The following is a 16,143-nucleotide window of genomic DNA, read 5'->3' as shown; positions in this document are numbered from 1 at the left end:
GACGGAGCGGAACTCCTGTCGGACAACATCTCCAGGACGCTACGCTCCATCTGAATAGTAAGCCAATTCTCAAATAACTACTATGATGACTTTTGTTCTACCCACTTAAAAGATAGAAGTGCTTGCGTTGTCCAATCTATACAGAAGGTGTCTGTTCCCCGAATAGCGAGGTCAAAATATAAATTTAATGCAGGATCTAGAAAAAATCTGATCGTGATTAAACCAGAAAAACACAAAATAAATGAACAAAAACAATTTTTAAAGCTTGGGCTCCTAAATATTAGATCACTCGCACCCAAAGCAGTTTTTGTAAATTAAATGATCCCAGATAATAATTTTGATGTACTCTGCCTGACTGAAACCTGGCTGAAACCAAATGAATAAATTGGTCTAAATGAGTCTACTCCACCAAGCTACTGTTATAAACATGAGCCCCGTCAGACTGGTCGTGGCGGCGGTGTGGCAACAATATAGTGATATTCTCAATGTTACTCAGAAAACAGGATACAGGAGGTTTAACTCATTCGAAATACTTCTGCTTAATGTTACACTGTTAGATATGCAAAAGAAATCTCTCCTGTCTCTTGCTCTGGCTACTGTGTATAGACCGCCAGGGTCATATACAGATTTCCTAAAAGAATTTGCAGATTTCCTATCAGATCTATTGGTTAATGTTGATATAGTGATAATTGTCGGAGATTTTAACATTCACGTTGATAATACAAATGATGCGTTAGGACTTGCGTTTACTGACCTAATAAACTCTTTTCCAGTCAAGCAAAACGTCACCGGGCCCACTCATCGTTTTAATCATACGCTAGATTTAATTATATTGCATGGAATTGATCTTACCGATATAGATATCGTACCTCAAAGTGATGATGTTACTGATCATTTCCTTGTATCGTGCATGCTGCGTATTACTGATATTAATTATATGGCTCCGCGTTATCGTCCAGGCAGAACTATTGTTCCAGCCACTAAAGACAGATTCACAAATAACCTGCCTGATCTATCTCAACTGCTCTGTGTACCCATAAATGCACATGAACTAGACGAAATGACTAGCAACATGGGCACTATATTCTCTAACACATTAGAAGCTGTTGCCCCCCTCAAATTGAAAAAGGTTAGAGAAAAACGTACTGCGCCATGGTACAACAATTATACCCATTCAAAGAAACTCGTAATCTTGAGCGCAAATGGAGAAAAACTAACTTGGAAGTTTTTAGAATTGCGTGGAAAAACAGTACGTCCAGCTATAGACAGGCTCTAAAAGCTGCCAGGTCAGAGCATATCCGCAAAATCATAGATAATAACCAAAACAATCCAAGGTTCTTATTTTAGCACAGTGGTTAGATTAACAATTCACGAGTTCGCCCTTGCGTATAATGAACAGAGTCAAGGTTTATGCGTATTTGGCGTGCTGTCCTGGGAGAGGGCTCCGAGCTCGGTAAATTACTCCCGAACCCGGGTCACTCCCCCTGTCTGGGGAGAGGGGTCCGAGCTCGGCATTTAGCCCGGACCCAGAGCGCTCCCCCCATGCTCCTCCCCACGCTGGGGTAGGAGCAGGCTGATGGTGAGGAGTCGGGGTGGAGGAGGGATGCTAAAAACTGTAGAGAGAATGAAGGTAAGATGGCTTGGTCTATTTATAGAAGTTCGCTCTCGGCTGATAGGATAGACTGTGTGATTGCTGATGGTGAATTGGCCGTGTTAATTATCTGCGCGTGCTCCTCCCGAAATTTGTTAATAAAACATCACTTCACGAGTTCGCCCTTGCGTATAATGAACAGAGTCAAGGTTTATGCGTATTTGGCGTGCTGTCCGGGGAGAGGGCTCCGAGCTCGGTAAATTACTCCCGAACCCGGGGCACTCCCCCTGTCCAGGGAGAGGGGTCCGAGCTTGGCATTTAGCCCGGACCCAGAGCGCTCCCCCCAAAGATGCGATTAGCGCGGGACAGCAGTCGGAGTGGGGCATTGATAACCCCCCGAAATTGCAAGGCTTCAGGATGGATGGGCGCTGGACGTTGCTTGGAGTGGAATTGTTGCAGTGGTATCTGGAAAGAGAGTGAGGCTTCTGTGGAAGCGGCTCTGCTGCAGCATCTGGAAAGAGAATGCATCTGAAAGAGAATGTGGCTTCTGCAGAAACGGGCACTGCTGCGGCATCTGAAAAGAGAATGTGGCTTCCGCGGAAGCGGGCACTGCTGTGGCATCTGAAAGAGAATGTGGCTTCCGCGGAAGCGGGCACTGCTGTGGCATCTGAAAGAGAATGTGGCTTCCGCGGAAGCGGGCACTGCTGTGGCATCTGAAAGAGAATGTGGCTTCTGCGGAAACGGGCACTGCTGCGGCATCTGAAAAGAGAATGTGGCTTCTGCGGAAGCGGTCACTGCTGCGGCATCCGAAAAGGAGTGTGGTTTCTGCGGAAGTGGGCACTGCTGTGGCGGTATCGAACTAGCAGGGCACTGCTGCAGCATTTTGAAAGAGAATGTGGCTTCTGCGGAAGCGCCACTGCTGCGGCATCTGAAAAGAGAGTGTGGCTTCTGCGGAAACGGGCACTGTTGCGGCGTCTGGAAAGACAATGTGGCTTCTGCGGAAGCAGGCACTGCTGTGGTGGTATCGAATGAGCAGGGCGCTGCTGCGGCATCTGAAAAGAGAATGTGGCTTCTGCGGAAGCGGGCACTGCTGCGGCATCCGAAGAGGCGTGTGGTTTCTGCGAAAGTGGGCACTGCTGCTGCATCTGAAAAGAGAATGTCGCTTCTGCAGAAACGGGCACTGCTGCGGCGTCTGAAATGAGAATGTGGCTTCTGCGGAAACGGGCACTGCTGCGGCGTCTGAAAAGGAATGTGGCTTCTGTGGAAGCAGGCACTGCTGTGGCGGTATCGAACGAGCAGGGCACTTCTGCGGCGTCTGAAAAGGAATGTGGCTTCTGCGGAAGCGGGCACTGCTGCGGCATCTGAAAAGAGAATGTGGCTTCTGCGGAAACAGGCACTGCTGCGGTATCTGAAAAGAGAATGTGGCTTCTGCGGAAACAAGCGCTGCTGCGGCGTCTGAAAAGGAATGTGGCTTCTGCGGAAGCAGGCACTGCTGTGGCGGTATCGAACGAGCAGGGCACTGCTGCGGCGTCTGAAAAGGTATGTGGCTTCTGCGGAAGCGGGCACTGCTGCGGCATCTGAAAAGAGAATGTGGCTTCTGCGGAAACGGGCACTGCTGCGGTATCTGAAAAGAGAATTTGGCTTCTGCGGAAACAGGCACTGCTGCGGCGTCTGAAAAGGAATGTGGCTTCTGCGGAAGCAGGCACTGCTGCGGCGTCTGGAAAGAGAATGTGGCTTCTGCGGAAGCAGGCACTGCTGCGGTGGTATCGAATGAGCAGGGCGCTGCTGCTGCATCTGAAAAGAGAGTGTGGCTTCTGCAGAAACGGGCACTGCTGCGGCATCTGAAAAGAGAATGTGGCTTCTGCGGAAACGGGCACTGCTGTGGCATCTGAAAGAGAATGTGGCTTCCGCGGAAGCGGGCACTGCTGTGGCATCTGAAAGAGAATGTGGCTTCCGCGGAAGCGGGCACTGCTGTGGCATCTGAAAGAGAATGTGGCTTCTGCGGAAACGGGCACTGCTGCGGCATCTGAAAAGAGAATGTGGCTTCTGCGGAAGCGGTCACTGCTGCGGCATCCGAAAAGGAGTGTGGTTTCTGCGGAAGTGGGCACTGCTGTGGCGGTATCGAACTAGCAGGGCACTGCTGCAGCATTTTGAAAGAGAATGTGGCTTTTGCGGAAGTGCCACTGCTGCGGCATCTGAAAAGAGAGTGTGGCTTCTGCGGAAACGGGCACTGCTGCGGCATCTGAAAAGAGAATGTGGCTTCTGCGGAAACGGGCACTGCTGCGGCATCTGAAAAGAGAATGTGGCTTCTGCGGAAACGGGCACTGTTGCGGCGTCTGGAAAGACAATGTGGCTTCTGCGGAAGCAGGCACTGCTGCGGTGGTATCGAATGAGCAGGGCGCTGCTGCGGCATCTGAAAAGAGAATGTGGCTTCTGCGGAAGCGGGCACTGCTGCGGCGGTATCGGATGAACGGGGCACTGCGGCGGTAGTACCAAATTTCACTAAACTGGTCAGAGTTAGATGGCTTCCTTGTGGAAATTATTGGTCCTGATATCGCTCTTGAAGGCGTCCGATGACCATTGACCGAGAGCTTGGATCGGCGGTTGGATATGAATGGATGGTACTGGGTGAACTTGCTTGGAGAAAGTAACTTAGTAACGTGCCGAGGAGAAGTTTTGAAGGATGTGTTATAGGGATACGAGTCGGCGATGGGTCCGCCTCCAGAGCCAGCACTTAGAATTTCTGTGAGAAGCTGAGACTTGATGGTTCTGAGACTTGATGGTATTGGCATACGGGGTGGTTCTGGAGCTGCAACATTCAGTGGGGTAGGTAGTGGGACTGCAGTGAGTGAATGAAGTGTACTGGGGTTTAGATTGGAGAGAAGGGTTAAAAAGAAGATAGAGAGGGGCCAAAAACCGTTTGCGGAGGCAGCCTCGCGCACGGATTAGCCTTTGGTGCTTAGGGAAGCATGTAGGAAGAGGTAGAAGGAAATGAGGGAGAAGGCCGATAAGCTTGCATTGCTGGCTGATGATGCCCTACTTGGATGTCTGTAGCAGGGGCTGCTGGCCATTGATGGGGAAAAGGAGTAGCGAAAGGATAAGTGTAAGGTGGCTAAGTTTGAGTGGCTAGCGGAGGCCGCCTCACGCTAGCGTCTGCCGCCAGAGGTAGAAGGAAGGGAATGCGAAGGATGGGAGTTTGGGAAGCTAAGCCAGCAGCATTGCATGTGGCGCTGTAGCTGAAGGCGCCGCGGTGATTTATTGAGAAGAGGAGAGAGGCAATGCAGTGTGAGGAGCGGCCGAGTCTGGGACGTGGCCCCTGCTTGCTGCTGCGTCTTGAATCTCGAGGGGAGCTGGATCTTGATCTGGAAAAAGACAACGTTATTTTGAAAGAAATAGGGAGCTCTGGGGGAAAGGAGCATGGGACACAATTGACAGCAGAGTAGGGCTGTCAGACATGGCTGAAAAACAATTGAATTCTCCACCTAAGTATTATCAATATTCGAATTCTATTCAAATTTGAAAGGCATAATTTCAGTTAGGGGGAGAAAGCTTTTGGCTTCTCTGCTGAGGCCGCAGGAAGGTGCATAGAGCACAATATTACTAATGCACATTTGTTAAAGCAATAAAACATGGCTATCTGCGAAAAAGTGCATAATCTTTATGAACCAAGTATAAATCAATTAATTCGAAATTCGAATTTATTGACAACCCTGCAGCAGAGGCAGCCTGACTTTAAATAGGCCTCTGGGCTAGTGTCTGCCATGGGAGCTGGAGGCAACTGCAAAGAAAAAGGGGGCTCATTAGAAAAGCCCAAGATGTGTGGGCCTGATTTGCAATGATTTGCTCACGCTTCCTTCAGCTATTGTAGACCACAGGAGTGGGGTTTTTGACATCCTGAAAAGCCTGCGCAGCCTGCGGAAAGGCCACTCAAAAGGAAAAGGATTCGAAGTAACGGGAGGAAAAGACTGAGATGTGAGGGCATGTGTTGCAAGCATATGCAACTTTGTGCTCGTTTCAGCTTCTGCAGCTGTAGGCCGCGGAGGCTTGTGATATTCGGAGAAAAATAGCTGGAGAGCCTGTGCAGTCTGCGCAGCTAGCAGAGGCAGACTCACGCTAGCGTGTGCTGTGGGAGCTGGAGACCACTGAAAAAGAAGGAGGGGTTAGAAGTAGCAGGAGAAAACATGACGGCTTTTAACAACTTTTTAAAAAAGTTTTAAAATTATGAAAATACATGTTTTTCCTCTTAACCACATGAAAGGAAGAAAGTATTGAAACAGCTGGCCAGCCAAGCCGTACATCGGTTGGTAGAGACTTGAAGAGGGGTGCCTAGTAGTATGCACAACACATGCAAAGTGGGTTGCATTTGTTCAATAATGACATGAATGGTTCTTTATGATACACCTTAGCTGTTAGTTTGCACCTATAATTGTTCATTTAGGTACAATGATTTTCTAAGAATTAAGTTCAAACAATCTTTAACATCTTATCCGTCTATCGGAGTAATGTGCAATTTAAAATGCATGTAAAATGCTAGTGAAAATTAATACAGAAAATTAATCATTTCCTTGCGTGATCTGCGCAGTTTGCGTCATGGTTACTGAAATGACATCACGTCCATAATGTTATCACATTTTTTAACGATTTTTAGCAACAAATGACTTCACACAAAAGTTTGTTTGCAACACGGCCTGCGCCGCTACCGCAGGCAGCGTCGCGCTGATTCCTGCGAGAGCTGGAGGTCCGGCTACATACGGCACTGCGGCCGGAAGAACTGCGGAGAAAAGAAGAGCCGAGTGAGGTTTGCTCGTTTGAGGCCTGCCACTGCGACCCAATGCTCTAGGAGAGCCGGGTCTTGTACGGGACGATGATGGTGGAGAGTGAGGCAAGATCGGGGCTTTGCTCGATCTATTGGCCGCCTTTGCGCCTGGAGTGGATTTAGGAGTGAGGTCGGCTGATTTGCAGTGTAACGAACGGATCGCACGTATCTGCTTTGTTTGCCCTCTGCGAGAATGATTCGTCAGAATAAATCAGCGTTTGCTTCAGGCTTAAATACAGACTCCGATCGGAGGATATATTGGAATGGCCAAATGAGACGAGGATGTCGGTTGAGGCGAGGTTAAACCTCGGCATTGTGGAGAGCGTGTGACTGGTCGAGCAGAGCACCAGCTGCGATGAAGCCTGGTGCTCGGCGGTGGTGACTGACGGAAAAGGAGTGAGCCTAGAGTTTTCAGATTGCGATGGAGGATACGAAAATCTCCGGTCCAGGTTTTTTCATTCTCCAGAAAAGATGCGTCTGTGATATGATAGCAAAGGAGCAAACCGAGTGCTAAAAACTGTAGAGAGAATGAAGGTAAGATGGCTTGGTCTATTTATAGAAGTTCGCTCTCGGCTGATAGGATAGACTGTGTGATTGCTGATGGTGAATTGGCCGTGTTAATTATCTGCGCGTGCTCCTCCCGAAATTTGTTAATAAAACATCACATAAACACTGCCTGATCTAAATATTCCCTCACAGTTTAATAGTAATGACTTTATGAATTTCTTTACTGATAAAATAGATAAAATCAGAAATACAATATAAAATGTAGATTCTACTGCGTCTAGTATTTCAGCTTCATTCATCGCACCCAAAGAAAAACTGCAGTGCTTTACAACTATAGTTTTCATTGTTATGCTGATGATACTCAACTATATATCTCAACAAGACCAGATGAAACTAAGCTAATAGATTGTGTAAAAAATGTAAAAGATTGGATGACCAATAATTTCCATCTATTAAATTCAGATAAGACATATAAGATATTACTTGTTGGACCAAAAAACAGTACACAGAATCTCTTGGATTACAATTTGCAACTAGACGGATGCATTGTCACGTCCCCTAAAGTAAAAAATCTGGGTGTTATATTAGACAGCAACTTGTCCTTTGAAAATCATATTTCCCATGTTACAAAAACAGCATTCTTCCATCTTAGAAACATTGCCAAGCTTCAAAACATGCTACCTGTTTCTGATGCAGAAAAGCTAGTTCATGCATTCATGACCTCTAGACTGGACTATTGTAATGCACTGCTAGCTGCTTGTCCTGCATCTTCAATAAACAATCTACAGATAGTCCAAAATGCAGCGGCTAGAGTTCTTACCAGGTCAAGAAATATGATCATATTACTCCAATTTTACAGTCTCTGCACTGGCTACCTATTCAGTTCCGTATCATTTACAAAATATTATTACTTGCCTATAAGGCCCTAAATGGTTTAGCTCCTGCGTACCTAACATGTCTTCTACCACGCTACAATCCAACCCGCTCCCTAAGGTCGCAAAACTCTGGACTTTTGGTAGTACCTAGGATAGCAAAGTCCACTAAAGGAGGTAGAGCTTTTTCACATTTGGCTCCCAAACTCTGGAATAGCCTTCCTGATAACATTCGGGGTTCAGACACACTCTCTCTGTTTAAATCTAGATTAAAGACACATCTCTTTAGCCAAGCATTCACATAATGCATCTTATAATCTTGTACTGCAGTTATATCTGATCAAATGTACATTATTATTATTCTTTAGCTTGGGTTGAACAAATCATTTTTGATTAGATGGAACAGCAGCTACGCTAATTATGTCTCTATTTGTTTCTCTGTTGATTAGCATCCCGTGGTAACTAGGAATTACAGAAGCTTCAGTCTGCATCCAACCCTTAAATGATCTGAGACGACCGAACACCTGAGAAGAGATGATGCCAACCCCTCAGAGGACCTCAGAGGATGCCAACGCTCAGACAACATACAGAATTACCAAATTTTGCCATAAGTTTATTAAGGTTCTGCAATATATAAATATATTGTGGAAACTTAAATTCCTGTGGAGCTGCTTTGCAACAATTTGTATCGTAAAAAGCGCTATACAAATAAACTTGAATTTAATTGAACTGAATTGAACAAAATGTTTCACTCAAAAACATTAAAAGTAACCAGCGTGGGTGGATAGGTCAAAGGTGTCAAGTGTGTCAAGCTATTTTATCTTTTTTCTGTCTCGTTCATTACATTGCCAAAATCCAAATTTGAAATAAAGGATATAAAGGGTGTACAAATATTCTCAAAAGAAGAAAGTATACCTTTCAATATATATGTTCTGCATCTTTTCCATCGCTAAACAGAAGGACCTGGTATTGATCCACTGTACAATAAATGGCCTTTTCACTTTCTTCCAGTACAAAGCTATTAGACGCTTGCTTGGAGTGTACATGTGTCAGTTTACAAGTGCTGCCACTGAATACAATATTCTCAAGAATAATTCCCAAAATAAAACTTCTGGCTTCATGGGTAGATTTATGGATACCATCTGAGAAATGATTATAACAACCTCTTTCCCAAATTCCTGCACCTTAGAGCAGTTCCACAAACCAAACCCTAAGTGTCTTTAACTGATACACATTACTCCATTAGTCATGTCACATTTAGCAAGCATGATATTTACATGTCTCCTACAGTAAGAAGAAATTGTGAAAGCTAAACTACACTGTGATTGATGAACATGAATACACGCCACTGATTACATTTTTTTTTTGTCACATACACAATTATACAGAGTATAACCAGCAGTGAAATGTAGGTCGTGGCAGAGATTGTCCAGATCCAGAACAGGACAGGGTTTGTGATGTCATTACACTGTATCACCCTATCTGATTTGAAGTATAAATTTACATAAAACTAATTCACAGATCTTTAATAAAATTGAGTCCAGTGGTTTTTTTATTATTATTTACATTTTTTTATATTGCAGCCCTATGATAAATGGCTCCGATATGCATTTTCAGCTTTTAGCTGGTATAAAAGTTACATAGGAAGGTGTGTGCCTTTCTGAATCATGTCCAATCAATCAGCTAGATTTTTCAAGGATATCATTCACACTCAAAGATAATCTCTAAAGCATCATAGCAAAGGGAAATATCTTTCCTATTCCTTTTTTTTTTTTTTTTTTGTAAATTAAATCTGGTTTTTGCTTTATCATTATGGAGCTTTATAAAATGTTATTCTTATGAATAGATTGAATCGAGAATTAAAATGTCGTTTTGCAAATAAAGATTTAAAACATAAATAAATGAAGAACAGGTCAAACTGAAACAGCCGGCGCCGGTAGATGGAGTCATAAACAACTAGTTATAAAAACAGTCATATATACCAGTCAGATAGATAGATAGAGAGAGAGAGAGAGAGAGAGTTTAATAGTTTATAAAACTTACAAGACGTTCCTACACTGATGTCTGACCAAGTTGATGGAAAATGTTATTATCGTGTTTTGATTCCCGTTTTATCTCCGGAAGACCTCCGCTTTGGGCTCTGTATGGTTATTAACAAAAGACTGATTTATAGATTTATTTATTTAATATATATATATATATATATATATATATATATATATATATAATAATAATAATACAATCCCACTGAGATGTTGATAGAGAATACTCCCAATGCTGCTGCAGTTGACTCGTGCTGGTTGTCTGGATATTTCTACATTTCTCCTCGAAGATCCATAAAAATTGAAGTTTAAGCAGAAAAAAGGTAAATCCACATGTCACAAAAATCACACAGGTAATTTCCCCAAGGGTATTCCAGGAGACATAAACTCTTCATTCTCAGCGCCCTCGATCAATAAATATTACAGAGTGTCCATCTCGAGTAGATATGACTAATATCACAGGCTCTTTGCTTCAAGCAGTTCACACTATTGCTGAGAGAAGATGTGCAGTTGTGTGCTGCTGTGTTCAGAGTGTGATGAGCTGTAATAAGTTGCACAAGGAGTTGTTCATCTTCGCGCTACAGACTCCGCCTGTGATGCGCGTGGGAACACAGCGCGTGTACTTATTGTGCTTCCTCACCTGTATCAACAACAAATACCAAAAATATAGGCTATTTAGCCCTGTAGAGTTTACTTTTGCAAACATCTCTTTTGCCATTAATTTTAGTAATGTAGTGAAGTATTTGCGCTTTTTTTATGAATTTGATAGAAATTGGGGTTACACTTTATTTTGATAGTTCACTTGACATTCTACTAACTATGAGTAACTTTGCAACAACGTGTCAACTTATTCTTATTAATTTGCAGCTACATGTCTACTAACTCTCAGAGTAGACTGTCAGGATAGGTTTAGGGTTAGTAGAATAAGTTGACACATACTTGCAAAGTTTCTCATAGTCAGTATGTTGCATGTTGTGGACCCATCAAAATACAGTAGCCCTAATCAAGTTTCCATCCAGATTTTGTGCTGTTTTGTTATCGACAAAGAGAATATGCGTAAAAAAAAAAAAAAAAAACTTTGCGAAATTTGCTGTTTCCATCCAACTGGTATTTTACCGATAAAATGGTGTGCGTGATGAATTGACGTCATCCCCCACAAAAAAACAAAAAAAACAAAAACAAATTGTCGCATGTTTTGGTGTATCGCAAAAAAAAGGCCCTTGAGCTGTTTCCTTAGCTACATAATTTATCCTATTGTAAATTATAGGCTAGGCTAGCCTGTTCTTCGTCCATTTGAAATACAACAGCCTATAGCCTATTAAATTGTATAGGCCTACATAAAATAATTTTTATTAAGTGTCATTAGTTTATTTTTGGTGTACTTTGACTAGATAGATAGGCCACTGTTGATAATCTAGCAATGATCATAAACAGGTGCAGTTGTATTATTATTATTATGATTAACGTTTAGGAAATATGAATGTTCATTTCGGTTATTTTATTTCTCCTAACCGACGGTCGTTAAGCCATATTAACCGTTAATCGACAAGATTATGTTAAATTACAATTAAATTAAATTTAAATTGATAAGTGGCTTTGACCTATTAAAAATGCCTCAATTTGTTTTCCAGGGATTAATTTTATGCACACAAAAAGCAGTTCTAAATAATTAAAGAATTAACAAAATGGGAAAAAAACTATTGAACAATTAGCAAGCCTATATGCAGAATTTCGGTTAATTTTTGCGAAGCACTCTTGATAAAGCGGCATCCTGCTTGTTTCCTTTATTTCACAAAAGTAGGTTTTGTTTTTATTGTGAATGTACACAAATAAAATAAATATTTTGAATAGTTTTGAATAATGTCTTACTCTTATATGACCACAAATGAAGGAGTAGGCTAGTATAAGTTGCACTTATACTAGTCCACTTTACAGGGAAAAAAAACAAATAAACAACCCTGATAGCACACATACATCTCTGAGACGTCTATTTGACGTCTGCATTTACATCTGCAAGACGTATTTTTTAGGGTGTTTGCTCATCTGCAATACGTCTATAGGATGTTTCCTTTTAGATGTCAAATAGACGTAAATAAAACTGACATCTTACAGACGTCTGTAGACAGCAGATGCTTTTCAGATCAAGAGATCTTTAACAGACATCTTGCAGACGTTCCTGTGCTATCTGGGAAGCTTTTGTGCCGGCGCCTTGCGCGCGCAGTTAAGCATAGCCTACTGACTCTACAACGCAGCATGTTCATGTCATAATAAAATATAGTCAGCCAAAAATATTGAAGAAACATGAAACAAATATTTGATTTCCCCTCACTCCACAACAAATCCTTTAAATTTAACAGTAGAAAGAACTCAGAAGAAAACAAGAATAAAAATATAAGAAGCTAACAAGCCAAAATGAATTAATTTAACTTGACTTTTGTAGCCTACTTCACGTTCCAATATCCATGTAAAACAAAATGTGCTTGTCTTAATATCACGGGGTTATGGTGGTCAAGCTGAAAGGCACGGACTACAGGCTATTTAAACTGAACAGTACACTGTAAAAATAATAATAATAATAATGTAAATGTAGGCTAGCCTGCTAACATCAAATTGAGATAAGTATGTTTGAGAGGTAACTCCTCTTTTTCTTACCATGTATTAAATAATTTTAGATGCAATTGATAATATGAATATGATTTTATGCGCTTTTGAACTACAGAGAAGCGTTGTTTTAACACGAACGCGGACACTGCCTATAGGCTAATTCTGTCATGTGACACCACATTTATTTGTGTTAAAGCCCCTTTTCTCGACAAAAAGTGTTTCCAAACTAATTTTTGCGACATTTGAAGATATGGAATTTATGCACTAAAGTTAAACGGAAAAAGATTTTGTCGACACATGAGAAATTGAATCGATAATTGGCATTTCCATCAGCTATATCATAAATATTTTAAAGCGCTAAATATTTTTTTGCAAAAATATCCTTGGATGGAAGCCTAGAAGACATTAAGCAGAGAGTCTACTAAAACTCTAATGACTGCTAGTTTACATGTAGTTGCAAAGTTACTTACAGTTAGTAGAATGTCTAAAGTGGACTATCGAAATAAAGTGTTACCGAAATTGATATAGGCTAAGCAACGAATTGGAGCTGCACAGTTTGCCAAAAAATAAATAAATAAATAAATATACGCAGTTAATATTTAAATTGCTATGTGAATCGGGATAGCCTACAATAAAAACATACCATCTAAACGCCTCAACTGTTTATTACTAGGGTGGGAAAAAAGTACAGATGGTCTCTGAATTAAGGTGTGTATTAGAGTAGTATAGACTAGACTAGACTAGACTAGACTAGACTAGACTAGACTAGAATAGAATAGAATAGAATTGATAGTTTTCACGTGATGTCACACCCTTATAGGAACGCCCACCTGGAGGGCAAAACGAAGCTAGAAAGAACTCAGAAGAAAACAAGAATAAAAATATAAGAAGCTAACAAGCCAAAATGAATTAATTTAACTTGACTTTTGTAGCCTACTTCACGTATCTGATCGCCAGCTATTTTTAAGCAGATTGTATTAAGTAATAATGCAGTAAAATGCAGATATTAAAAGGAGAAATTCAGTAAAAACCTTATTGATGATGTATATTTTGTAAAGGCAAGAGGATGAAGCCAGAATATAAACACAATGTGCAAAGTTTCACATTAAATAGTTTCCCATAGAAAACCATTATAAGGAAAACACTGAACCGTTAAGGCCTCATCTGCTTACCTATGTAAATTATGCATCATTAATATAGTGAATACTGAATTTGATCTTTTAATATTACCGTTTAAATATAATATGGCTCTTTAAGTGTTTTTACAACATACAACGTTTTGTCGCACTTGAAATATTGCCGAGGGTGCTTAATATGGATAGCAAATGGCCAAAACTTGCATTTTTCATTGAATATTATAGACTGGTGTGTTGGGGCAGGTTCGAACTAAACTTTGCAGGACAGAGGGTCTCCAAAAGCAGCTTTGAAGACCTTTGCTCATTTTGCACGTTTATGCTGATAACTTTTGAACCAGTTGGCCTAGAAATAACAAAACACTTTTCCAATTAATTCCTTGACTGATACAGGATAGAATGGACACCAATACAATTTTTTTGCTGTTTTGTAGATGTGTTGAACACAAAAGAATGAGTCGACCTGTGCCATTTTTAATTCCACATTATGATGGAGACTTTGCAAAGAAAATATTATTTAAGGTTAAGGAACTGCTGAAATCTATATTAGACCAAACCCATAACTGACCATTTTCATCTGTTGATAACTGTATGACTCATGGTGGAGCCTATGTTACAAGGGCTTAAATTAACCACAAGATACAGATAAATATTGTGCGGTGTTTATCTCCATCGTTGATCTCCTGCAATAATCTCCTTCATCACTCTCCCTCCATCATGTTCTCCTGTAAAGTATGAAGTATGTTTATTCTGTGATTGTCTGTGCTTAAAATTTGTGGTGTGTGAAGTGTTCCTTACCTTTACCAATCTGTTAAATAAATGAGTTCATTTGGACGTCAATCCTAGCTCTTTATGAGTCCGGTTGTTATCCTGACAGCCACACTGCTATTTTGGATAGTACATGAAAAATATGTTGGTGGTTGTTTTGTTGTTGTTGTTGTTTTGTTTGCTTGTTTTATTTCACCAAAAATCAGTTGTGACATTCATCAGAGGAAATTTAGGCAGCCTATTTTGGATAAGGTGACCATATGTGCCGTTCATACAGGACACGTCCTGGCCAGGATTTTAATATTGCCCTAAAACATCCAAAGTAGTTTGACCAATAACATGCAAGTATTGTACACAATTGACCAATCGTGGCGCTGCACGTGAGAAGGTGAGATCTACAGAGAACAGTCAAAGCAATGCAAATATGTGCACGTGTTTGTTCATTCATTTGACTTGAAGCGTCGCTGCGCACCGATCAAGAAAGGATACCTGCACAGTGTAAACAGCCAAAACCTGGATATTTTAGGCAATATAGAAATCCTGGCAAGGGTGTGTCCCGTAAAACTGGCCCATATGGTCACCCTAATTTTGGAATGTGTGTAATGTGTAAATAGCAGGCAAAAAGAGTGTGGAACTTTATTATAACTGTTTTCTGTATAAACGGAATTGACATATTAAGCAGAATTTTGATATGTATAGGCTATTTCATATTTTGGCAAATATAATATTTCATGCAGGTATTTTGAGCACATAGAACATTTACATACTGTGCAAAATATGGTACTGCAGAAACAGAAAAAGAGTAGTATGCTGAAGCCAATATCTACCCATCCACACAAACACACAGCTACTGGTTTAACAACATCTAAAATATAATTTAGTTAAAACCTTGGTTTAATTTGACTAATTATTAAAATATTGTAAACCCCTTTTTTTTAAAAGCAGATACATCATACTAATTGAGCAACTGAGGCTGGTAGAATGAGAATACTAAACTAATGACAAAATTTGCCAGTGAAGAAACATTCTGTACGTCTTTGAAATTTCACCAAAAAATAGAGATAAAAAGTTTATTATTGTTATTATAATTATTAATCTTTTTTTTTCCTGCTCTAAAGCAAAGACCAATAAATCCAACACATTGTATCTAGCGTAGCCAGACAGTTTGCTCTAATTTAGTTTTAACTGGTTCCAATTAAATATTCATGTTCAGAGGTCAGGGGTCAAAGCTAGGCTTTCATTAGTTGTAATGAGAGGCCTGTTACTTTCTAAAGCTTCTTCAATAGCTTCTGCAGGTGCTTTTAATTTTATACAAAAGTGTTTAAGTTTAAATCTCATGATTTGGGCAATTTGTCCAAATTGTCATAGCATTTAAAGAATGGAACACATGCACAATCATGGAAATGGGACATATTACATTCTGACATTATATGAACTGTAAACTTTAATCATATTGTGATCATTTAGAGATCTGTGACAAATTAAACTTGCCATGTGTGTGAGTTTAGTCTGTGTGAATATGAAGAACTTATTAAAAAGTTATGAACCATATCAGATACACATGGGAGTAAATTTCAAGCTGTTAGATAAATATTTTGTTGAAGAAACTATTTTGATTCATGTGTAGGCATGTTTCAGATGTGAAAAGCAAGAAACCTACAGTACATGCTGTTTATTTTATTTGATTACAAGTTTCCATTACGAGTCTAAACGATTTTGCTTTGCAGACTATAAAATGTCAGGTTAATTTTATTTGACACACTTTATATTAAGTTAAATAAATCATTTGATTTTATGCAAAATACACATT

At 40.7% G+C, this 16,143-nt stretch overlaps 1 protein-coding gene across 1 annotated transcript in view; it reads right to left on the bottom strand.

Annotated features, from left to right (window-relative positions):
• Window positions 1-10,363, bottom strand: part of wnt5a (wingless-type MMTV integration site family, member 5a) — a 41,063-nt gene extending 30,700 nt beyond the window's left edge. The window contains exons 1-2 of the mRNA XM_079385287.1: window positions 10,056-10,363; window positions 9,830-9,926 (exon numbers count right to left, since the gene is read on the bottom strand). The gene's annotated coding sequence lies outside the window, so the exon portion shown is untranslated. The remainder of the gene's footprint in view (window positions 1-9,829; window positions 9,927-10,055) is intronic.
• Window positions 10,364-16,143: the final 5,780 nt, after the last annotated feature.

This window comes from Barbus barbus (assembly GCF_936440315.1).
Source record: "Barbus barbus genome assembly, chromosome: 29".
NCBI lineage: Eukaryota > Metazoa > Chordata > Actinopteri > Cypriniformes > Cyprinidae > Barbus > Barbus barbus.
This window is presented reverse-complemented; position numbering and strand designations above follow the sequence as displayed.